We start from the raw sequence: 24972 nt of genomic DNA on the forward strand, positions 1-24972 counted from the left end.
TTCTACTGTGGGAACCAACACCAACACTCTGTCCCCAGGAGCAAAGATGCATAAGTGAGCATTGCGGTTGTATACCCTCTGCTGTGCCTGTTGGGCCTGTTCCAAGTGCTCTCTCACTATCTGCACCACAGCAGCAATTCTTTCTTGCATTTGGGAAACATGTTCAATAATGGTTTTATATGGACTGGGCTGCCCCTCCCATGTTTCTTTGGCAATGTCTAGTAACCCCTTTGGGTGTCTCCCATACAGCAAATCGAAAGGTGAAAACCCGGTGGAGGATTGAGGAACTTCTCTTATGGCTAACAACAAATAAGGCAACAAGTAATCCCAATCTCTACCATCTTTGTTGACTACATTTCTTAGCATATGTTTTAACATCTTGTTAAACCTCTCCACCAACCCATCGGTTTGGGGGTGATAGACCGAGGTTCTTAACTGTTCAATTTTGAACAGGCGGCTTAACTCCTTCATGACTTTAGACATAAATGGGGTTCCCTGGTCAGTCAATATTTCCTTAGGTATTCCCAACCTGCTAAAGACATGGACTAATTCTCTAGCAATGGTCTTGGTTGACTTATTGCGCAATGGTATCGCTTCCGGGTACCTGGTAGCATAATCCATTATCACCAGAATATATTGATGGCCCCGGGCAGACTTCATTAAGGGTCCAACTAAGTCCATAGCTATTCTTTCAAATGGCAACTCAATAATGGGTAATGGGACTAGTGGACTTTTAAAATGTGGTCTTGGAGCATGATACTGACATTCAGGGCAGGACGCGCAATAGTCAGATACCTCTTTATGGACCCCGGGCCAGAAAAAAGTCTGCAAAATTTGCTCAGTGGTTTTCACTACCCCTAGTTGGCCTGCTGTTCTATGACCATGGGCCAGATCTAACACTGTTCTTCTGTATGCTTTGGGAACTAATAATTGTTCCACAATCTCTTCCCCTTTCTTAATCACCTGATAGAAAAAATCATGACATACTGCCATGTGAGGATATGACAAAGGACTATCAGAGTCCATGGGTTCACCATCGATCACTTTGACATTCTCCCTGGCTTTTACCAGAGTAGGATCATTTAACTGCTCCACGGCAAAGACCTCTCTTCTGACCTCTAAATCAGGCAGACGATCAACTGGCTCAACAACGCTTCCCACCTCAGTGGAAGGTACATCACTTGGCGAGCCACCATCATGCTCCGCATTCTCTAGTTTGCCAATAATAGTAGGAAAAGGGAACATCTCCGACTCTGAAGAAACTTTCTCTGCTACTTCATCAGTAACTTTCTCAAATGGGTCAGGGTGATTTACCTCTGTGCAAAATCGGCTTTCCCACAACTTCCAGAAGTGAGCAAAGTCTCTCCCCAATATTGCATCATACATTAAGCCATGTACCAAACCCACAGAGACTATCGTGGAACCACATGGTGTTTCGATGTTCACTTCTGCAGTAACATAATACCGAGTATCCCCATGTATGCAGGTCACACCAACAGTTTTCCCCTTACGCTTCAAGGGGTTCACCAATTCAGCTTTCATAAGTGTAACCAGGCTACCAGAATCTAACAGAGCCTCTACATGGTTGCCTTCTACAGTGAGTACACATATGTGCTTATCTGTCTCAGCCTGCCAGTCAGCAGTACAGGCTGGCTGTGCAAAGAAAGACATCCTGAGGTTGACATGAGCAGTATCACATTGCATAGGTTCAGAGGTAAGTGAACAATTAGTTGCAATATGGCCAAAACCACCACATCGGAAACATTGAATCACATTAATATCTAGTCTTCTACGGGCTAGGATCCTTCCAGACCTGCTGGCTCGTCTTCAGGTTCCACACCCCCAGTCTTGAGTACATTCTACCGCCCAGCACCCTTCTCCCCTAGAACATTCTAACCAGTGTCAATGGGAGTTCGCCGATGCACCATCGGGGCTTGGTGGGGCACACTCATCAGCTCCTCAGCCGCCACGTACCTCTCCACCAGATCAACTAACTGGTCTGCGGACTTAGGGTCTGCATGACCCACCCACTTGCGCAGAGTTGCAGGTAGCGATCGCAGATACCGGTCCATCATGACTCTTTCCACGATCTGTGGTCCTGTCAGCGTCTCAGGCTGTAGCCATTTGGTAGTTAGATGGACGAGGTCATGCATCTGTGAGCGTGGAGGCTTTTCCATTTGGAACTCCCAGCAGTGGACTCTTTGGGCATGAACAAATACGGTGACTCCCAAGCGAGTTAGGATCTCCTGTTTTAACTTTACATAGTCCTTTGCATCAGCCAGGCACAGATCATAGTAGGCCTTTGCGGTTCTCCAGACAGGAAGGGTGCCACAAGATTTCCCACTGTTCCTTGGGCCAACTCTCCATTTCTGTGGTTCTCTCAAATGCCGTGAGATACGCCTCCACATCATCACCCGAGGTCATCTTCTGTAAAAAGTGACTGGCGCGTATGGAGCGAGTGTGGGTTGGAGGGTCAGTGGAAGCATCTCCCGACCGGGCTACTAGGTGTTACTTTGATGGCGCATTTTATTTGCAACTGCAGGGGTGCGCAATGGGCTCAAACGTGGCGCCTGCATTTGCAAATGCATATATGTTCCAGGTCGAACAAAGGGTATTTCTGTTGAACAAGTTGTTTTCAGAGAAATTATTGTTCTACTCCCGCTATATTGATGAGATTTTTGTCTTGTGGGCGGGTGATAAGGAACAATTTCAAAATGTGATGCATACCATCAACCAGATGGATAATACAATTAAATTTACGTTCGATTGTGATGATACATCAATTAACTATCTAGATGTAAATATTCGTAGATACGCTTCAGGCCTTAATACCAGTCTTTTTACTAAAGTTTCTGATAGCTGCTGGCATGTAATAACATGTTTCTATCACCCCCCAGCAATGAAAAGGGGTCTCCCCTTTTCACAATTCCTCCATATTAGACGTATAGCTAGTAATGAAGAAGACGCTAGATTTCAAATGGAGCTTATGTTTAATACATTTTTAGCTAGGGGCTATTATTACAGGGAATTGGAATTAGCGAAATCGAGGGCTTTAAATATAACACGCGTAGAGAGCTTGAAAAATAAGAATAAGGTTAGACAGGATATTTTTCCTCTGGCCATTGATTATACAAATGTGAGTAAGCTTGTAAAAAAGACCTCAAAAAAATTCTGGCCGCTGATACAGTGTGATAAAAACATCCCCTCCTTAAAGAGCTCTCGGTTGTTACCCTGTCTTAAAAGAGGCAAAAATTGAGGGATTATTTAGTTAAAAATTATGTTACTGATGATTCGACAAGTCCTCAACATTTTTTGTCTAAAAAACCTGGTTCCTATCATTGTATAGGATGTATGATGTGTCGCTATTTAGAGATTGGCAATTTTTTAACCCACCCCCACTTGGGTACTAAGATTCCTATCAGATATGTCCTTACATGCTCGAGTAGTTATGTCATCTATTTGATCAAATGCCCCTGTGGCCTTACTTATGTGGGTACGACGATCTGCCCCTTCAAGGAACGAGCAGCTCAACATAGGTCTTCAATTAGACTTGCTTTGGAGGGTAGAACTAGTGACCAACCGGTTGCGAGACATTTTGTAACTGCGAGGCACAGTCTGGCGACCCTCAAATATAAACTTATAGACCACGTGCCACAGTCCTTTAGGGGGGGTGATAGGGCCAAAAGGCTTCTTTGTCTTGAATCCTATTGGATTCATCAATTAAATACGGTAGCCCCGGGGGGTTTAAATTAACAATTAAACTTGGCATGCTTTCTTTAATCTACTGGTCTATTCTCTGGAGGTTAGTGGAGTTGGTTCTATTTGGGCCATTATGTTCAATTATGTTAGGTGTGCTACAAGCCTTTAGTTTGATTATATTTGTGGATTATACTGCTTTGCAGAATTAACATTTACTTCCATTTTGCTCATTGCTGTTGTTATGTTGATAGCGGCTTTGCGCTATGGCTATAAGCAATTTATAGAAATTAATAGTAAATAGTTTATTCTAAGTCTTATCAGATATTTATGAATTCAAAGATTCTATTACACTTTTATTGGATTATATCTAATATTAGTCCAAGTTTGGGCATATTCTACAGGTTCTTCAGTGAGTGCCCGTTTTTGTAGGATATATGATTAATTCTTAAAATTATGTGTCTATATTTTTTACTATTATAGACGCTATGTGGTTTGTGTTAAGATCGTGCTTATGGATTGTATTACTGCTGTTTTTTGTATGTTACTTATGACATTACTGATTGTACCATTCATGATGTGATGTTTGGTAAACCTGTGCTTACCGATCGTGTTGTTGTTTTTCTATGTATGTTTGTCTTGTTACCATGGTGATGGGTTTTGGCACGTCTCTGCTTTACAGCGTGCGGTCACTAGACCCGACGGGTGACGTGTGATGTCATGGCGCATACACCGGAGGGGAGGGATGCCCGCCCGCTTGTAGTCACTTCTAGGGGTGATTAGAAGTATTTAAGGTGAGTCAATTTTGTATATTGTTGGCTTGACGAAAGATTTCAATAAATCTGAAATGTTGCACTAACTTCTATCGTTGCTGTGAAGTCCATGGAGTGCTGCTCCAATTACTACAATATACAGTCAGGTCCATAAATATTGGGACATTGACAGAATTTTCAAATTTTGGCCTCTATTCACAACCACAATGGCTTTGAAATGAAACAAACAAGATGTGATTTAACTGCAGACTTTCAGATTTAATTTGAGGGTAATTACATCCAAATCAGGTGAACGGTGTAGGAATTACAATGGTTTCTATATGTACCTCCCACTTTTTAAGGGGTCAAAAGTAATGGGACAAACTAAACAATCCTAAATCTAACTTTCACTTTTTAATACTTTGTTGCAAATCCTTTGCAGGCAATTACAGCCTTAAGTCTGGAACGCATAGACATCACCAGACGCTGGGTTTCATCCCTGGTGATGCTCTGCCAGGCCTCTACTGCAAATGTCTTCAGTTCCTGCTTGTTCTTGGGGCATTTTCCCTTTAGTTTTGTCTTCATCAAGTCAAATGCATGCTAAATCGGATTCAGGTCAGGGGTTTGACTTGGCCATTGCATAACATTCCACTTTGTAGCCTTAAAAAACTCTTTGGTTGCTTTTGCAGTATGCTTCGGGTCATTGTCCATCTGCACTGTGAAGCGCTGTCCAATGAGTTCTGAAGCATTTGACTGAATATGAGCAGATATTACCCAAAACACTTCAGAATTCATTCTGTTGCTTTTGTCAGCAGTCACATCATCAATAAATACAAGGGAACCAGTTCCATTGGCAGCCATACATGCCCACGCCATGACACTACCACCACCATGCTTCACTGATGAGGTGGTATGTATTGGATCATGAGCAGTTCCTTTCCTTCTCTTCTCTTCCCATCACTCTGGTACAAGTTGATCTTTGTCTCATCTATCCATAGGGTGTTGTTCCAGAACTGTAATGGCTTTTTTAGATGTTCTTTGGCAAACTCTAATCTGGTCTTCCTGTTTTTGTGGCTCACCAATGGTTTGCATCTTGTGGTGAACCCTCTATATTCACTCTTGTGAAATCTTCTCTTGATTGTTGACTTTGACACATATACATCTACCTCCTGGAGAGTGTTCTTGATTTGGCCAACTGTTGTGAAGGGGTTTTTCTTCACCAGGGAAATAATTCTTTTGTCATCCACCACAGTTGTTTTCCGCGGTCTTCCGGGTCTTTTGGTTTTGCTGAGCTCTCCAGTGCGTTCTTTCTTTTTAAGAATGTTCCAAACAGTTGATTTGGCCACACCTAATGTTTTTGCTATCTCTCTGATGGGTTTGTTTTAATTTTTCAGCCTAATGATGGCTTGGTTCACTTATAGTGAGAGCTCTTTGGATCTCATATTGAGAGTTGACAGCAACTGATTCCAAATGCAAATGTCACACCTAGAATCAACTCCAGACCTTTTACCTGCTTAATTGATAATGAAATAATGAGGGAATAGCCCACACCTGTCCATGAAATAGCTTTTGAGTTGATAGTCCCATTACTTTTGGCCCCTTAAAAAGTGGGAGGCACATATTGAAACTGTTGTAATTCCTACACCGTTCACCCGATTTGGATGTAATTACCCTCAAATTAAATCTGAAAGTCTGCAGTTAAAGCACATCTTGTTTGTTTCATTTCAAAACCATTGTGGTGGTGAATAGAGGCCAAAATCTGAAAATTCTGTCAATGTCCCAATATTTATGGACCAGGGTTGCTGAAATATAAAGTCCCATAGGAGGCACTCCGGACTAATAAATAAAATGACACTCAATGCGGCATGAAGTGCAATGTTTCAATGCCTTTATTGGCTTGACAAAAACGCCAATAAAGGCATTGAAACGTTGCACTTCATGCCGCATTGATTGTCATTTTATTTATTAGTCCGGAGTGCCTCTTATGGGACATATATATATATATATATATATATATATATATATATATATATATATAGATAGATATAAATACATGACACAGCACAGCCCCCCTCTCTGCCTACAGTGCCAGGTTATACTTACTTTTCGATGTAGCTAATATTGCTGCTCTTGATGTCTGGTCCAGGGGCTGGGCACTGGGTAGTGGTGGGCGGTGGCTAATCTGGAAGCAGAGCTGTGAGGTCACTCACGGCTCTGCTTCGCAAAGGCCCATGGGAGGAATGGCCGCGGATGCCCTCCCACGGCCCTCTTGCCTCACACTGTAGCACTAGTCAATAGCCAGAATGAGCTTCTGTGCAGAAGCTCATTCTGACTTGGCTCGCAGTCAGTCAGTGAGTCACCTGACCTGCTGGCTGCTGTAGTGCCCGATCGGAGCTGAGCTGAGCTCTGATCACGGCACAACGGGAGGGGAGGGGGAAGGCAGCGTCGCGTAGGGGGGCAGCATTAGAGCCCTGGAATGCCCCAAGGCATTCCAGTCGCCCTAGGCATTTGCTTACAATGCCTATGCCTAGAGCCGGCTCTGTATTTTTCCCCCAAAAAATAACACTTTTTGAATGTAACATGCACAGAGAAGGATTCATGAATTTGATTCAGTGGTGTAACTAGGGTACTTGGAGCCTAGGGCGAGTTGAAAACAGGAGACCCTCCCCCATGTGCATGATGAAAAGTGGGTGTGGCCACATGTCACACACCCCTTTCTCTGCACGCTGGGAACATTCCTTCCATTCCATATGCACCTTAATGCAGTGCCCCTTATACAGTCCCCCCTATGCAGTGCCCCCAGTAGTTCCCCTTATACAGTACCCCCAGTATGTAATGCCCCCAGTAGTGGTTCCCCTTATGCAGGCCCCCAGTAATGCCCCTTATACAGTACCCCAGTAGTGGTCCCCCCTTATGTAGGCCCCCAGTAATGCCCCTTATACAGTGCCCCCAGTAGTGGTCCCCTTATGCAGGTCCCCATTAGTGCCCCTTACATAGTCCCCCCCAGTAGTGGTCCCCCTTATGTAGGCCCCCATTAGTGCCCAGTGCCCCCAGTAGTGGTCCCCCTTATGCAGGGCCCCATTTGTGCCCCTTACACAGTGCCCCCCCCAGTAGTGGTCCCCGGTATGCAGTCCCCCATTAGTGACATGCACACACAAAACAGAAAAAACAGACTTACCTGAATCCCCGTTCCTGCCTGTAGCAGTCTGCTTCTCCGTCTCCATCCTCCCGCTTGGTCCTAAGGGAGAGATGTGATGACATCTCTCCCATCACCCACTGCAGGAGCCGGAAGGTGGAGCTCATGAGTGAGCTCCGGCCCGGCTCTGGCAGTGGGCGCAGCAGCCAATGAGAGTCTGTCTGACTCTCATTAGCTGCTGAAACACACACATCACCGCCAGCGCCAGCGGCGATGTGTGTGTAAATGTTTAGTGCGACCGCACTCACTGCGGTCTGCACTACACTGGCTAACTAGGACGGGCCCGTACCATGGCCGGCGGCGCCCCCCACACCGCAAGTTCCACGGCACCAAGGGCACAAGCCCCGCTCCCTGCCTTAGTTACGCCACTGATTTGATTGCTTTAGGTTTCGCCATTAGGTAGAGTTAGGAAGAATTTCCTGAAAAGGAAACAAGGCCATCGATAGCAGTGATGGGCCTGGGTATAGGTGTGTCCAAATCAGGGAGGTGTGGCCCATCTCCTCCCCCAAAAAAACTTTTTGGGAAGGGGGCAGTTTTCCCCCTTTTGGCCAGGGGGCAGATCCAGGTAGGGGAAAGATCAGTGTGATCATTCCCTCCATTACACTTGCAGGAAAAGAGAGGAGACTACTGCTGCTCAAAGGCAGCAGTCTCCCTGGGCCCTCCGCAGTCCAGCACACAGCAGCTTGTGGTGGGCTGGGAAGTGAGACTGCTGCTGGTGAGCAGCAATCTCCTCTCTCATTGCCTGATGTGCTAATGACCTGGGCCCCTTCACCTGCTTAGGCCTGGGTATGTAGTAATTGTAAATTTGTTACTAACTTATTACAGGTTGAGTCTCCAATATCCGTAATTCTATTATCCGAAATATTCCAAAAACCGAAGTATTTTGTGGTAGCGGTGACGTCATGACGTGACCTGGCATCATGATGTCACAGATCAATGACCAATCACTAGTGGCGTGGATGTGGCCTATATGCCACTCTCCCCCCACTGCAGCGCACTCCAGGAACATTGTGACACCCGCCAGACTCCCCCGCAGCACGTGACGGACCCTATTGCTACATCCGCCGGCCCCCCAGTGACACCCGCAGGACCCACCCCTGCCGCACATTCCGGGCCTCACATGATACCTGCCGGACTCCACCCGACGGATCCCTTGCGACACTCACCGGACACCCCCGCAGCACATGCCAGGCCTCCTGTGACACTCACCGGACACCCCGCAGCATACGCCAAGCCTCCTGTAACACCTGCCAGACCCCTCCGCTGCACACGCCAGGCCTCCTGTGACATCTCCCGGATCCCCCCCGCAAGGTATTCTGAAAACCGAAATGATCCAAAATTCGAAATGCTCCTGGTCCCGAGCATTTCGGATATGGGAGACTCAACCTGTATCCATTATTGACAGCAGTTTCGGGAAAGTACTACTGATATAAATAATCTTATCTTGTATATGTTTTTTAAATATTTTTTAAATTATTATTTATAGTCAGAAGAGGCCTGTATTTAATTGGTCTATCAAGCACCATCACTTAATAATATATATATTTGTCTTGCGCAGTTTTTTTCTTCTTTTCTTTATTTTAATTACTATGTACTGCCAGGTGGCTACTGGTATTACAATTAACAGCAGCATAGATTATATAATCTATTGATTGATCATTGTACGCAGCTATATCACACTAAATATAAGTATATAGCCAGTGGTTGTCTAGTGCCAGGTTTTAGCCGCTTAGGTTTTACTGACAGCTGAAATCCATTTCTCTTTGTGATATCTGTATAATATGAAATATCTTTTCAGATGGACAAGGCCAGAACACCACTGGGACATGGCTGAGGTCAGGACGCCTCAGACCATCCTTAAGAAGACGACCATCAAGAAGATCAGGAAAGGAGCCAACTGCCAGTCAACATAAAGCTGTTGCGCAGAATGGAGAACATCTCCTGCTGAGCCCCATCCTGAGGCTCATTGTGCCGCGTCTTCCCACTTACCGCGGTGCTATGACTTGGACATTTTCTGACAGCGTCTCTGAAGGACACCAGGCAGAAGAAGGAGAACCAATCAAACGCTGAAAAGCCTAAAGTGGTGAGCTTGTTCCTTTTTTTATTTTTTTTAAATTATAATAATTCTCCATGTTTACAGTTTGTCTTTGTCTATTTCCTTTTTTTTATTTTAATACAGGTGGATCTATGGAGGGATAGGAGATGAGTCAAACTATTGGGAAAGACATGTTTCTGATTCCTCCAGTTATTTTATATATTTTTTATATACTGTACAGTATTTGAGATTCAGTTTCGAACATTGTTTTCTTAAAAATAACAATTTATAAGTTTTTCTTTAAATATATCTGCGTTTATATGTACAGAACATACAGTACAATATTACATTCACTGTTTTCTCCTTTCTTTGCGGTGATCCATGCATCAGAACTGTCAAGGTTACAGCCTGCACCGATAGGACTACAAAATATTCCTAATATTTGAGGTCAGTCTTGTGCCCGCACCACATACCACTATCCTATTGCTCAGTTTCAAATATAATACAGTATGTTAAAACTGACTCTGGCTGTATATAATTATTGTGTCCACATTTCCTATCTGCATACTTTTGTTTTCATCTCGTATTTCTTCATCAAGACAAAGAAGCTGACATTTGTAATGGAAGGTCTACAGTACATATATTTATGCAGTTCACTTATATAGAAGTATTTGATGTACAGGTATTATAAAACTCCAAATTGTCTTTTGTTATGAGTTATTAGACTAGCAATTAATTATGACAACAAGCATTGCATAACTAATTACTTTTTCTTTATTTCATTCACACAAAGGCTAGGCCAACTCACTCAGTCACAGATGAGCACTTTGCATGTCAATGCTGACTCTAGCTTACCTACAACACAGAAAACATATTCTGCTTACATTTGCATGCTGGATCTTGTTGCTCAGATTGTTGCTGCAAATGTAATAGCCTTGTCTATACAGCTTTCCAAACTGCTAGTATGCATTGTTACCACCCTAAGGGCCATATTCATTGTTAATTATCGGGGTCCAGGCGGACCCTTATAATTAACATTCTAACTTGTGCTTAGCTGTGGAGCAATTAATCATTGCTCCAGGGCGGAGAGGTTCGGAGACAGCTGATCCAAAAATCACCTGTCTCCCGAATGTTTTCACTGCTACTTTCATCTGACTCGGCAGTGCTAGTGTGCCTGCGCAGGCTCGGACTGGGCCACCAGGGATCGGGGAATTCCCCGGTGGGCCCCAGTGAAATATAGCCACGCCCTCTATTGTGGGAGGGCGGGGCTTAGCGCATGTCACCAGTGCTGTTGTTTCACTCTGCAGCTGCCCGGTGGAAGCTGCAGGCTGCAGGTTGTAGGCGGGGAGCAGCGGGCGGGCTTTTCACAGTAACACCACTGATTCCATGTTCCGGAATCAGTGGTGACCTCATGGGGGGAGGGGCTTAGTGCATTTCATCGGTGGCACCGTTGTTTACACAATGTGTGCAGCTGCTTGCCAGTCAGTCAGTCTGTTGACTGACCCGGCAACAGCTGCGGGTGGTGGGCAGTGGATGTCCAGCGGCCAGCTCCATCTAGCACCACTGATTCAATTTTCTGGAATCAGTGTTGATGTCACGGGGGGAGGGGTTTAGCAAGGCTGTGCATGGCTGCTGCAGGTGCTATCTTCTTGCCGGGCAGCAGGGCTGAAGCAGCGTGAGCTAAACATTGGTGACTGACCTGGCTGGTGGGGAAGTGGGGGAGGCGGGAGATGGTCATAATTTGTGTAGGTACACAGCATACACACACAGCAGTCTGACAGTGTACTATATAAGCAGCTGCAACATTGATTGCCCAACTGAGTGGTGTTATCATGTGCTGCCGGCAGGGGGGTGGAGTGGAATCCAGGCACAGACACAGTCACCCATGATCTAAGGAAGTCACAGAATATTGGAAAAAATGGATTACAGCTACAGTATTTGCACACTTTCTGTCTAGGTAAATATTGGAAAAGACACTGCAACTGCTGATTCCATTTCTTAAAAACATTAAAGTGTCATCCCCTGCCTAAATTTTTACTCACAAGTTAAAAAACAAATTTAGAAGTTTTGTTATTATCATCAAGGCTGAAAAGTGGTAATGTAAATATGGGACTGGCCCACATCGAAATCTACGGATGGCCCCATTCTAATGTTGAGGTTCCAGTGCACTGAAATTATGCATTGCGAATCAGATACACCCCAGTCCCTTCCTTGTGTTGGCTGTGGGCTTTGCTATAATGAACATAGGGGCTGATTCAGCGTTGAATTCAATGCTGATATTATTGCAGATCGAATGCTTGTTTGCTATTGTGCGTGTGCAAATGCCACACTGCACACATTGCATTGTGATTATGTTTCGCACATAGTATTCACGGATCAGTATTTACTATATATATATATATATATATATATATATATATATACATATATATATATTGTGACACAGTTAGGTTAGGGGGTCCCTCTCCTGGGTAGAGGACTCCTTCCTTTCACACACAGCAGCTGGGAAACAGTACACCAGACTGGATGCAAGTACAAGCTGGTCGGCGCCAGTCTTTATTGTACAATGTCAGAAACAAACATAAAGAAAACATAAACATAAATCCTAGCCCTGTCGGGGCACTAACTTCACAGGTAGTTCCCTCACTACCAGAACCTGGCAGGGCCTAATGCCCTCACCAGCAACAAGGGCACAGCACAACACTTACAGTTAGGTTTTCAAGTGTCTCTGAGCAAACTCCCTGTCTGTTCTCCCAGGTGAGACAATCAGCCCCCAACACACTAGGCTTATATTGGCCACTCTCAGGTGGAAACCCTAACAAGCCTGTTACCAGGCTAAGAGAACCAAAACCTGGAGTGGCCGTGGGTGGAGCCCTCCCTCTCCTCTCACCCACAAGCCCCAGGTCCCAAACCGGCTTTTCAAAAAGCCAAGACTCAAGCCTGCTACACTGCAGACTTTCTCCTGGAGGTTTAAAACACATAAGACAGGAATCTGGGACAAATGTATCTGCCACAGACCACTTTACCAATGATCCTATCACATATCCCCCCCTTTGTTTCGACCTGTGGGGCGGAACAACTGAAGCCCCCAAACAATGAATGCGTGACAATGCGTTAGCATTGGCCAGCTGGCATCCTGGCCTGTGTTCCACTGAAAATTTAAAAGTTTGTAACGCCAAGAACCATCTCGTAATTCTCGCATTACTGTCTTTATTTTCGGACATCCACTTCAAAGGGGCATGGTCAATTTGAACTTTCTTTCAACCAAGTAGTACCTGAGAGCCTCTAACGCCCACTTTATGGCCAACGCCTCCTTCTCCACTGTGGCATAGTTTCTCTCATGTACATTCAACTTTCTGCTTAGATAGAAAATAGGGTGTTCCTCACCCTCCTTGTTCTGGGACAGGACCGCTCCTATACCTACTTCTGATGCATCGGTTTGTACTATGAATTCCCTGTCAAAATTAGGAGTCATCAGGACTGGTTGGGAACACAACGCTACTTTCAACTCCTGAAAAGCTTTCTCCGCCTCAGGACTCCATTCTACCATGACTTTTTGTTTGCCTTTGGTAAGGTCAGTCAGTGGGACTGCCATGGTGGCAAAGTTAGGTATAAACCTCCTGTAGTACCCCGTAATTCCCAAGAAGGCTCTCACCTGGTTCTTATTCAGAGGCCGTGGCCAGTTTTGTATGGCATCAACTTTATTGAGCTGAGGCTTTATCAGGCCTCTGCCAATGGTGTATCCCAGATATTTTACTTCCTCCATGCCTAGACAACACTTTTTTGGGTTGGCTGTCAAACCTGCCTTATAGATGGAGTCCAAAACTGCTTGTACCCTGGGTAAGTGAGACTGCCATTCAGGACTATGAATGACCACGTCATCCAGATAAGCAGCCGCATACCGTCTATGGGGCCTTAGAATCCTGTCCATCATTCTTTGGAAGGTAGCAGGTGCCCCATGTAGCCCGAAGGGCAACATCTTGTACTGAAACAAGCCCTCTGGCGCTGAAAAAGCTGTCTTTTGTTTGGCACTCTCGGTTAACGGTACTTGCCAATACCCTTTGGTTAGGTCAAGAGTGGTTAAATACCTTGCCGTCCCTAGTCTCTCAATCAATTCATCCACTCTTGGCATCGGGTAGGCATCGAATTTTGAAACACTGTTCAACTTTCGGAAGTCATTGCAGAAACGCACACTCCCGTCGGGCTTTGGAATCAACACAATGGGACTTGACCATTCACTATGTGATTCTTCAATAACCCCTAACTCTAGCATATTTTTAATTTCTTTCGACACCGATTCTCTTTGTGCTTCTGGCAACCTATAGGGCTTTAGATTAACTTTAACCCCTGGGTCAGTGATGATGTCATGTTTAATGACCGAGGTTTTCCCAGGTACGTCAGAGAACAGCACCCTATTTCTGATCAGAAACTCCTTGACCTCTTGTTGTTGAATTGCCGACAGGGTTTTTGCCACTGTCACTTCGGGAACTAAGGGCCCTGGATTTACTGGAGGGGCTCGGACGGCCGACAGTGCCGTTCTGTCTATCCAGGGCTTTAACAGATTTATATGGTATATCTGTTCCGGCTTTCTTTTCCCCGGCTGGTAAACTTTGTAATTGGCCTGCCCCACTCTTTCTAAGATTTCAAAGGGCCCTTGCCATTTAGCCAAAAGTTTATTTTCCACAGTGGGAACCAATACTAACACTCTGTCCCCAGGAGCAAAGCTGCGTAACCGAGCATTGCGGTTGTATATCCTCTGCTGTGCCTGTTGAGCCTGTTCCAGGTGCTCTCTCACTATCGGCACTACCGCAGCAATTCTCTCCTGCATTTGAGAAACATACTCAATCACAGTTTTGTAAGGACTAGACTGCCCCTCCCATGTCTCTTTGGCAATGTCTAGTAACCCCCTTGGGTATCTCCCATACAACAAGTCGAAGGGTGAAAACCCGGTGGAGGACTGGGGAACTTCTCTTATGGCCAACAATAAATACGGCAATAAGTAATCCCAATCCCTACCATCCTTGTCGACGACTTTCCTAAGCATGTGTTTTAACGTCTTGTTAAACCTCTCGACCAGCCCATCGGTTTGGGGGTGATAAACCGAAGTTCTTAACTGTTCAATTTTGAACAGGCGACATAACTCTTTCATGACTTTTGACATAAGCGGTGTACCCTGGTCAGTTAGTATCTCCTTGGGTATACCCATCCTGCTAAAGACATGAACTAGCTCTCTGGCAATGGTCTTGGTTGACGTATTGCGCAACGGTACCGCTTCCGGGTACCTGGTAGCGTAATCCATTATGACCAGAATATACTGGTGTCCCCTGGCAGACTTCATTAAGGGTCCAACCAAATCCATCGCTATTCTTTCAAAGGGCACCTCTATAATAGGCAACGGAACTAGTGGACCCTTAAAATGTGGCCTGGGAGCATGGTACTGACACTCAGGGCAGGATGCGTAAAAGTCAGACACCTCTTTATGAAGCCCGGGCCAGAAAAACCTCTGCATTATTCGCTCAGTGGTTTCCTCTACCCCTAGATGGCCTGCCGTTATATGACCATGGGCCAGATCCAACACTGTTCTTCTGTAGGCTTTGGGAACTATTAGTTGTTCCACAATATCTTCCCCCTTCTTAGTCACCTGATATAACAAATGCTGACACATTGCCATGTGGGGATAGGACAAAGGACTATCAGGGTCTACGGGTTTACCATCAACTACTTTTACATTCTCCCTGGCTTTTACCAAAGTAGGGTCATTCAACTGCTCCACGGCAAAGACCTCTCTTCTGACCTCTAAATCAGGCAGATGATCACCTGGCCCAACAACACTTCCCACCTCAATGGGAGGCACATCAGTTGGCGGGCCACCGTCACGTTCCGCATTCTCTAGTTCGCCAACCATAGTAGAAAAAGGGAATAACTCTGACTCAGAAGAAACTCCCTCCTCCACTACATCGACAACCTTCTCAAATGGATTGGGGTTGTTCACCTCTGGAACAAAATGGCTTTCCCACAACTTCCAGAAGGGAGCAAAGTCTCTCCCCAATATTGCATCGTACATCAGACCATGCACCAAACCCACAGAAACTATAGCAGAGCCACATGGTGTCTCGATGTTCACCTCGGCCGTAACATAATATCAAGTATCCCCATGTATGCAGGTCACACCAACAGTTTTCCATGTATGCCTCAAGGGGTTCACCAGCTCAGCTTTTATAAGTGTCACCAAGCTACCAGAGTCTAACAGTGCCTCTACTCGGTTGCCATCTACAGTGAGTACACACATGTGCTTATCAGTCTCAGCCTGCCGGTCAGCCGTACAGGCTGTCTGTGCAAAGAAAGACCCACTGCGGTAGACATGAGCAGTATCACATTGCATAGGTTCAGTTGTAAGTGAACAATTAGCGGCAATATGGCCGAAGCCATCACATCGGAAACACTGAGTCATATTAATGTCTAGTCATTTACGGGGCAAGAACCTTCCTGGCCTGGCAGGCCTGTCTCCAGGTTCTACACCCTCAGTCTTAGGTACATTCCACCGCCCAGCACCCTTCTCCCCTGGAACAGTCTTACCAGTGTCTGTGGGAGTTCGCCGGTGCGCCATCGGGGCTCGGTGGGGCATACTCATCAGCTCCTCAGCCGCCACGTACCTCTCCACCAGCTCGACCAACTGGTCCGTGGACTTGGGGTCTGCATGACTCACCCACTTGCGCAGAGTCACAGGTAATGATCGCAGGTACCGGTCCATCACGACCCTTTCCACGATCTGTGGTCCCGTCAGCATCTCGGGCTGTAGCCATTTTGAGGACAGATGGACGAGGTCATGCATCTGTGAACGTGGAGGCTTGTCCCTATGGAACTCCCAGCGGTGGACCCGTTGGGCACGAACAAAGGTGGTGACTCCCAAGCGAGTTAGGATCTCCTGTTTTAGTTTTTTATAGTCCTTGGCATCAGCCAGGCATAAGTCGAAATATGCTTTTTGTGGCTCCCCAGACGAAAAAGGTGCCACCAGACTTGCCCACTGCTCCTTGGGCCAACTCTCCCTTTCAGCCGTTCTTTCAAATGCGGCGAGATAGGCCTCCACATCATCGCCCGAAGTCATCTTTTGGAGGAAGTGACTGGCTCGTACGGAGTGAGTGGTGGTGGGAGGACCAGTATTAACATCTCTGGGCCGGGCGACCAGGTGCTGTACCACCTCTTTTATGGCCTGGCTGTTTTCCGCTAAGGCCTGGCGGGTTTCCTTGATGGTGACCTGTTGTTTCCTCTGGGCTGTCTCTAAGGCCAACAGTTGCACCCTGGTGGATTCCTGCTGAGCCCTGGTAGATTCCTGCTGAAGTTTGTTCGTCTCCTGCTGAAGTTTGTACGTCTCCTGCTGAGCTCCTGTAGCTTGGAGCAAGGCCTTAATAATTTCCTCCATTTTGTTCTGGGGTGTAGGTTGGAAGCTGAACCTTGCCTCTCTGAGCATTGGCTGACGCCTCCTCTATGGGACTTCAAGGACACAGTGTTATTTCCACACTCACAAATTGGGTGTCTGTCCCTTTAATTTTTAAACGGAAAGTTTTCCTCTTGCTGCAACTTCAGTGTGTGTGGTTGCACGCATTCTCCACCATATTGTGACACAGTTAGGTTAGGGGGTCCCTCTCCTGGGTAGAGGACTCCTTCCTTTCACACACAGCAGCTGGGAAACAGTACACCAGACTGGATGCAAGTACAAGCTGGTCGGCGCCAGTCTTTATTGTACAATGTCAGAAACAAACATAAAGAAAACATAAACATAAATCCTAGCCCTGTCGGGGCACTAACTTCACAGGTAGTTCCCTCACTACCAGAACCTGGCAGGGCCTAATGCCCTCACCAGCAACAAGGGCACAGCACAACACTTACAGTTAGGTTTTCAAGTGTCTCTGAGCAAACTCCCTGTCTGCTCTCCCAGGTGAGACAATCGGCCCTCAACACACTAGGCTTATATTGGCCACTCTCAGGTGGAAACCCTAACAAGCCTGTTACCAGGCTAAGAGAACCAAAACCTGGAGTGGCCGTGGGTGGAGCCCTCCCTCTCCTCTCACCCACAACCCCCAGGTCCCAAACCGGCTTTTCAAAAAGCCAAGACTCAAGCCTGCTACACTGCAGACTTTCTCCTGGAGGTTTAAAACACATAAGACAGGAATCTGGGACAAATGTACCTGCCACAGACCACTTTACCAATGATCCTATCACAATATATATATATTAGATCAAGAAATCTTAAAAACTAAAAATCCTAAAACAACAATTAACACAAAGTTTTCTACCAGTGGTTAAAAATAATCAAAAAACTAATAGGAATGGCTTCTACTATTGTACTAAATGTATGGGCTGTAAACAACAACCAAAGAGCACCAAACCAGCATTGGAATTCCAGTCCAAAGAAACAGGAGCATCCTTCAAAATTAAAGATGACATCTCGTGCGAGACAGAAGGAGCAATATATATGCTCGAATGCCCGTGTGGTCTTCAATATATTGGACAAACCAAACGAAAAATAAAGACAAGAATTTCAGAACACATTTATAATATTAAAAGAGGATTAAGTACACATAGTGTCTCAGCTCACTTCCTGAAATACCACCAAAAAAACCCAAAAGGACTAAAATTCCTCGGTATTCAGAAAGTAAAAACTAACTGGAGAGGTGAAGACATGGTAAATAAGTTAAAGAAAGCTGAAACAAAATGGATTTTCACCCTCAACACATTGGAACCCAATGGTTTGAATATTGATATAGAATTAAAAGCGTTTTTATAATTATTAATTTTAAAATATTATATCCCTACTATCCCTCCTATACACTTTGTACACCCTTTTTTCATCATACATCCATGATTTTTAACAAAAGAAAAACAAAAGACAGAATTTTCAGATTTTAAAATAATTTTAATGGAGTCCCAAAGAACATGCGATTGCCGTTTTTTTTTTTTTTCCGGGTTTACCCCTTCCTGTTTGGAGAATAAAATTTAGTATTTAAAGGCAGTTACATAACTACCACACTCATCCTGGAAAAAGAACCACATCAGGTTCGAAACGCGTTAGGAGAGTTGAGGAGGACTAAAAGACTTTCAACAGCAGACTGGTCACCATATTCGAGTAAGCCACCCGGCGTCTGATGTCATCATCGTGTGCCGCGGGCACCGCGCAGTGTGAGAACAGCGCCGCGAGGAAGAATCCCTGGAGGGAGAAAGTACTAAGCGATCCTTCACCAGTGCGGGTCTCACCACGTGACGGCTATTACTTCCATCAAGCGCCGCGGCACACGGAGGAACCCCGGAGAGGGGAATAGTAAGGTAGGGACAGTTAGAAGTTGGCTACACGAATTATTAACATCGGGACACTGCTGTTTTAAATCTACCACTCCACCAATTGGTCTGAAAAGACTATAAACATCACAGCTGTAATAAAATTGCTCTAATAGTCTTTACAGGGCATAGATCCCTTATTGAGGTGGAGCTAGTGCTATTTTTAGCAGAAAATATCTATTTTTTGATATCCATAGAAACAGCTGTAAGTATAGCTCAAATTTTGGATATTTTTTAAGTCTGTCTTTTATGTTTATTTTTGCATAAGCGCTTGGTTTTTAAGATTTTTTGATCATGTACAAATTATACTGAGCAGCTTATCATATATACATAAACAATTTTACAAAGCGCAGCACACACACATTGTATTCTATATATATATTAGAGATGAGCGGGTTTGGATCTCAGAGATCCGAACCCACCGAATTTCGGGGATTCGGGGCGATCCGAGCCAAGCTCAGATCTCCCTGCCTGCCCCGGATCCCTCCCCGAGGCAAAACCTTGCGATCCCGCTGTCGGGTCACGAGGTTTTGTATTGTGCGGGCTTAACGCTCATTGGCTGAGAGAGTCGTCTGTCACAGCTCTCAGCCAATCAGCGTTAAACCCATTATGCACACAGTCAGGAAGCAAAAGAAGATGGCACCCGCCATCCCCCGCTGCCTGACACTGCTGGCATCCCCCGCTACTGACACTGCCGGCACCCCCACTGGCAGCATCCCCCGATGCTGACAACATGTGCTGAGGACACCGTCAGCAACCCCCATACTGCCGGCACTCCCACACTGAGAACCACCAGCACCCCTGCACTGCCGACACTGTCAGCACATATGCACTGAGGACACCGCTGGCACCCCCGCTCTGCCAACACCGCCGGCACCCTGCATTGAGAACACCCCTGCACTGCCAACACAGTAAGCAAACCTGCACTAAAGTCACCAATGGCACTGCCGACATCGCCAGTACCCTTCACTGAGGACACTGCCAGCACCGCAGCACTGCCATTCCATGTACTGACGACACCGTCAGCAACCCCTGCACTGCTGACACAGCCAGCAAACCTGCACTGGAGACACCGCTGGCACCTCCGCTCTGCTGACACCGTCAATACCCTGCACATGTACTGAGGACAGCGTCAGCAATCCCGCTCTGCCGACACTGCTGTCACTGTAAGTGCACTATTGGTGTATCCAACCCACACTGTATAACACACTGTATCTGTGTTGGAAATTGGGAGCTGAACTGCCACATGTTAGTGTTGCCCACTGTGTCACTTAGCTTAGTCAGCCAGCTAGCTGGATGCAACCTTTTGGCCATAACTAGATGAAAAAAATAATATTGTGAGGTGGTCAAAATTGATTGGAAATTATTGGAAATAAAAGTTATTGAGGTTATTAATACTGTAGGAACAAAAAAAAGGCCCATTTTATGTGATTTTAGCTGTTTTTTTTATATTTTTTAAGAAAAAATCCAGATCCAAAACCAAAACCCGTAAACAAAACACGGAGGTGAGGTTTTGGCAAAACCAATCCAGATCCAAAACCAGGGGAGATCCAGATCCAAAACATCTATAAAGAGGCCCAGACCAGGGTTCTGTGATGGCTAGCCACACCCCCTTTGGTGGCTGACCACCCCACTTAAACAGGGGCCCCTTCCACTGCATTTCCCTGGTGGGCCCTTCATGCCCCAATCCGACACTGTGCCTGCTTAACCTAGTGTTCACGCAGGCACACAATGCCCCGGCCAAAAAGATCCCTCTTCGTAAATCAGGATTCCTTCCCATAGGGAAGGAGCGGGTAGCGGGAGCAAATGCTATATGAAGATGGTGAAAGCTCCCGCAGTCCAGCTATGAAAATATTGATGAATTTAAGTCTCTATACTCTTAGGAAGGGGCTGGCTGGCAACTTTCAGGCTGGGGGGCAAACACAAGCAAGTGGCCCTGGCTTGTCAATGAAAAAAAAAACAGTGACAGAAAACTACAGATAAATAAACGTTATATACATTTACAGTATTTATTATCCATATATTGTATCTATCTAGTGTGTATATATGTACATGTGTGTATCATATATACGCATGGACATTTTAATAAAAATCTACATCCTGGGACAGGTATGATAGGTGAAAGGGTGAGTGTGCGGGGACAGGTATTATAGGTGACAGGGTGAGTGTGCGGGGACAGGTATTATAGGTGACAGGGTGAGTGTGCGGGGACAGGTATTATAGGTGACTGGGTGAGTGTGCGGGGACAGGTATTATAGGTGACAGGATGAGTGTGCAGGGACAGGTATGATAGATGACAGAGTGAGTGTGCGGGGACAGGTATTATAGGTGACAGGGTGAGTGTGCGGGGACAGGTATGGTAGGTGACAGGATGAGTCTGTGGGGACAGGTATTATAGGTGACAGGGTGGGTGTGCGGGGACAGGTATGATAGATGACAGAGTGAGTGTGCGGGGACAGGTATTATAGGTGACAGGGTAAGTGTGCGGGGACAGGTATGTTAGGTGACAGGATGAGTGTGTGGGGACAGGTAGTATAGTTGTCAGGGTGAGTGTGCGGGGACAGGTATGGTAGGTGACAGGATGAGTCTGTGGGGACAGGTATTATAGGTGACAGGGTGAGTGTGCGGGGACAGGTATGGTAGGTGACAGGATGAGTGTGTGGGGACAGGTATGGTAGGTGACAGGATGAGTGTGTGGGGACAGGTATGGTAGTTGACAGGATGAGTGTGTGGGGACAGGTATGATAGATGAATGGGCGAGTGTGTGGGGACAGGTATGATAGGTGACAGGGTGAGTGTGTGGGGACAGGTCTGGTAGGTGACAGGGTGAGTGTGCTGGGACAGGTCTGGTAGGTGACAGGGTGAGTGTGCGGGGACAGGAATTATAGGTGAATGGGTGAGTGCGTGGGGACAGGTATGATAGGTGACAGGGTGAGTGTGTGGGAACAAGTATGGTAGGTGACAGTGTGAGTGTGCGGGGACAGGAATCATAGGTGACAGAATGAGTGTGCGGGGACAGGTATGGTAGTTGACAGGGTGAGTGTGCGGGGACAGGTTTGGTAGGTGACAGGGTGAGTGTGTGGGGACAGGTATGGTAGGTGACAGGGTGAGTGTGTGGGGACAGGTATGATAGGTGAATGGGTGAGTGTGTGTGGACAGGTCTGGTAGGTGACAGGGTGAGTGTGTGGGGACAGGAATTATAGGTGAATGGGTGAGTGTGTGTGGACAGGTATGATAGGTGACAGGGTGAGTGTGTGGGAACAGGTATGGTAGGTGACAGTGTGAGTGTGCGGGGACAGGAATCATAGGTGACAGAATGAGTGTGCGGGGACAGGTATGGTAGTTGACAGGGTGAGTGTGCGGGGACAGGTTTGGAAGGTGACAGGGTGAGTGTATGGGAAAAGGTCTGGTAGGTGACAGGGTGAGTGTGTGGGGACAGGTATGGTAGGTGACAGGGTGAGTGTGCAGGGACAGGTCTGGTAGGTGACAGGGTGAGTGTATGGGAAAAGGTCTGGTAGGTGACAGGGTGATAGTGCAGGGACAGGTCTGGTAGGTGACAGGATGAATGTGTGGGGACAGGTATACTAGGAGACAGGGCGAGTATGCGGGGACAGGTCTGGTAGGTGACAGGGTGAGTGTGTGGGGACAGGTCTGGTAGGTGACAGGATGAGTGTGCGGGGACAGGTATGGTAGGTGACAGGGTGAGTGTGCGGGGACAGGTATGGTAGGTGACAGGGTGAGTGTGCGGGGACAGGTATGGTAGGTGACAGGGTGAGTGTGCGGGGACAGGTATAGTAGGTGACAGGGTGAGTGTGCGGGGACAGGTATAGTAGGTGACAGGGTGAGTGTGCGGGGACAGGTATAGTAGGTGAATGGGTGAGTGTGTGGGGACAGGTCTGGTAGGTGACAGGGTGAGTGTGCGGGGACAAGTATAGTAGCTGACAGGGTGAGTGTGCGGGGACAGGTCTGGTAGGTGACAGGGTGAGTGTGCGGGGACAGGTCTTGTAGGTGACAGGGTGAGTGTGTGGGGACAGGTATGGTAGGTGACAGGGTGAGTGTGCGGGGACAGGTATAGTAGGTGACAGGGTGATTGTGCAGGGACAGGTCTGGTAGGTGACAGGACTAGTGTGTGGGGACAGGTATAGTAGGAGACAGGGTGAGTATGCGGGGACAGGTCTGGTAGGTGACAGGATGAGTGTGTGGGGACAGGTATTATAGGTGACAGGGTGAATGTGCGGGGACAGGTATGATAGATGACAGGGTGAGTGTGCGGGGACAGGTATTAAAGGTGACAGGGTGAGTGTGCGGGGACAGGTCTGGTAGGTGACAGGATGAGTGTGTGGGGACAGGTATTATAGGTGACAGGGTGAGTGTGCGGGGACAGGTATGGTAGGTGACAGGATGAGTGTGTGGGGACAGGTATGATAGTTGTCAGGGTTTGTGTGCGGGGACAGGTATGGTAGGTGACAGGGTGAGTGTGCCGGTACAGGTATGGTAGGTGACAGGATGAGTGTGTGGGGACAGGTATGGTAGGTGACAGGATGAGTGTGTGGGGACAGGTATGATAGGTGAATGGGTGAGTGTGTGGGGACAGGTCTGGTAGGTGACAGGGTGAGTGTGCGGGGACAGGTCTGGTAGGTGACAGGGTGAGTGTGCGGGGACAGGAATTATAGGTGAATGGGTGAGTGTGTGGGGACAGGTATGATAGGTGACAGGGTGAGTGTGTGGGAACAGGTATGGTAGGTGACAGTGTGAGTGTGCGGGGACAGGAATCATAGGTGACAGAATGAGTGTGCGGGGACAGGTATGGTAGTTGACAGGGTGAGTGTGCGGGGACAGCTTTGGTAGGTGACAGGGTGAGTGTATGGGAAAAGGTCTGGTAGGTGACAGGGTGAGTGTGTGGGGACAGGTATGGTAGGTGACAGGGTGAGTGTGCGGGGACAGGTCTGGTAGGTGACATGGTGAGTGTATGGGAAAAGGTCTGGTAGGTGACAGGGTGATAGTGCAGGGACAGGTCTGGTAGGTGACAGGATGAGTGTGTGGGGACAGGTATAGTAGGAGACAGGGCGAGTATGCGGGGACAGGTCTGGTAGGTGACAGGGTGAGTGTGTGGGGACAGGTCTGGTAGGTGACAGGATGAGTGTGCGGGGACAGGTATGGTAGGTGACAGGGTGAGTGTGCGGGGACAGGTATGGTAGGTGACAGGGTGAGTGTGCGGGGACGGGTATAGTTGGTGACAGGGTGAGTGTGCGGGGAAAGGTATAGTAGGTGACAGGGTGAGTGTGCGGGGACAGGTATAGTAGGTGAATGGGTGAGTGTGTGGGGACAGGTCTTGTAGGTGACAGGGTGAGTGTGCGGGGACAAGTATAGTAGCTGACAGGGTGAGTGTGCGTGGACAGGTCTGGTAGGTGACAGGGTGAGTGTGCGGGGACAGGTCTGGTAGGTGAGAGGGTGAGTGTGTGGGGACAGGTATGGTAGGTGACAGGGTGAGTGTGCGGGGACAGGTATAGTAGGTGACAGGGTGATTGTGCAGGGACAGGTCTGGTAGGTGACAGGACTAGTGTGTGGGGACAGGTATAGTAGGAGACAGGGCGAGTATGCGGGGACAGGTCTGGTAAGTGACAGGATGAGTGTGTGGGGACAGGTATTATAGGTGACAGGGTGAATGTGCGGGGACAGGTATGATAGGTGACAGGGTGAGTGTGCGGGGACAGGTATTAAAGGTGACAGGGTGAGTGTGCGGGGACAGGTCTGGTAGGTGACAGGATGAGTGTGTGGGGACAGGTATGATAGTTGTCAGGGTTTGTGTGCGGGGACAGGTATGGTAGGTGACAGGGTGAGTGTGCCGGTACAGGTATGGTAGGTGACAGGATGAGTGTGTGGGGACAGGTATGGTAGGTGACAGGATGAGTGTGTGGGGACAGGTATGATAGGTGAATGGGTGAGTGTGTGGGGACAGG

General features: G+C 47.1%; 1 long non-coding RNA gene across 1 annotated transcript in view; it reads left to right on the forward strand.

Annotated features, from left to right (window-relative positions):
• Positions 1 to 9453: 9453 nt before the first annotated feature.
• LOC148542717 (uncharacterized) overlaps positions 9454 to 24972 on the forward strand; it is a 38046-nt gene continuing 22527 nt past the window's right edge. Inside the window, exons 1-2 of the long non-coding RNA XR_015877035.1 lie at positions 9454 to 9727; positions 10070 to 10126. This is a non-coding gene — a long non-coding RNA (uncharacterized LOC148542717). The remainder of the gene's footprint in view (positions 9728 to 10069; positions 10127 to 24972) is intronic.

This window comes from Taudactylus pleione, unplaced genomic scaffold (assembly GCF_031769625.1).
Source record: "Taudactylus pleione unplaced genomic scaffold, aTauple2 ptg000009l, whole genome shotgun sequence".
Classification (NCBI taxonomy): Eukaryota; Metazoa; Chordata; class Amphibia; order Anura; family Myobatrachidae; genus Taudactylus; species Taudactylus pleione.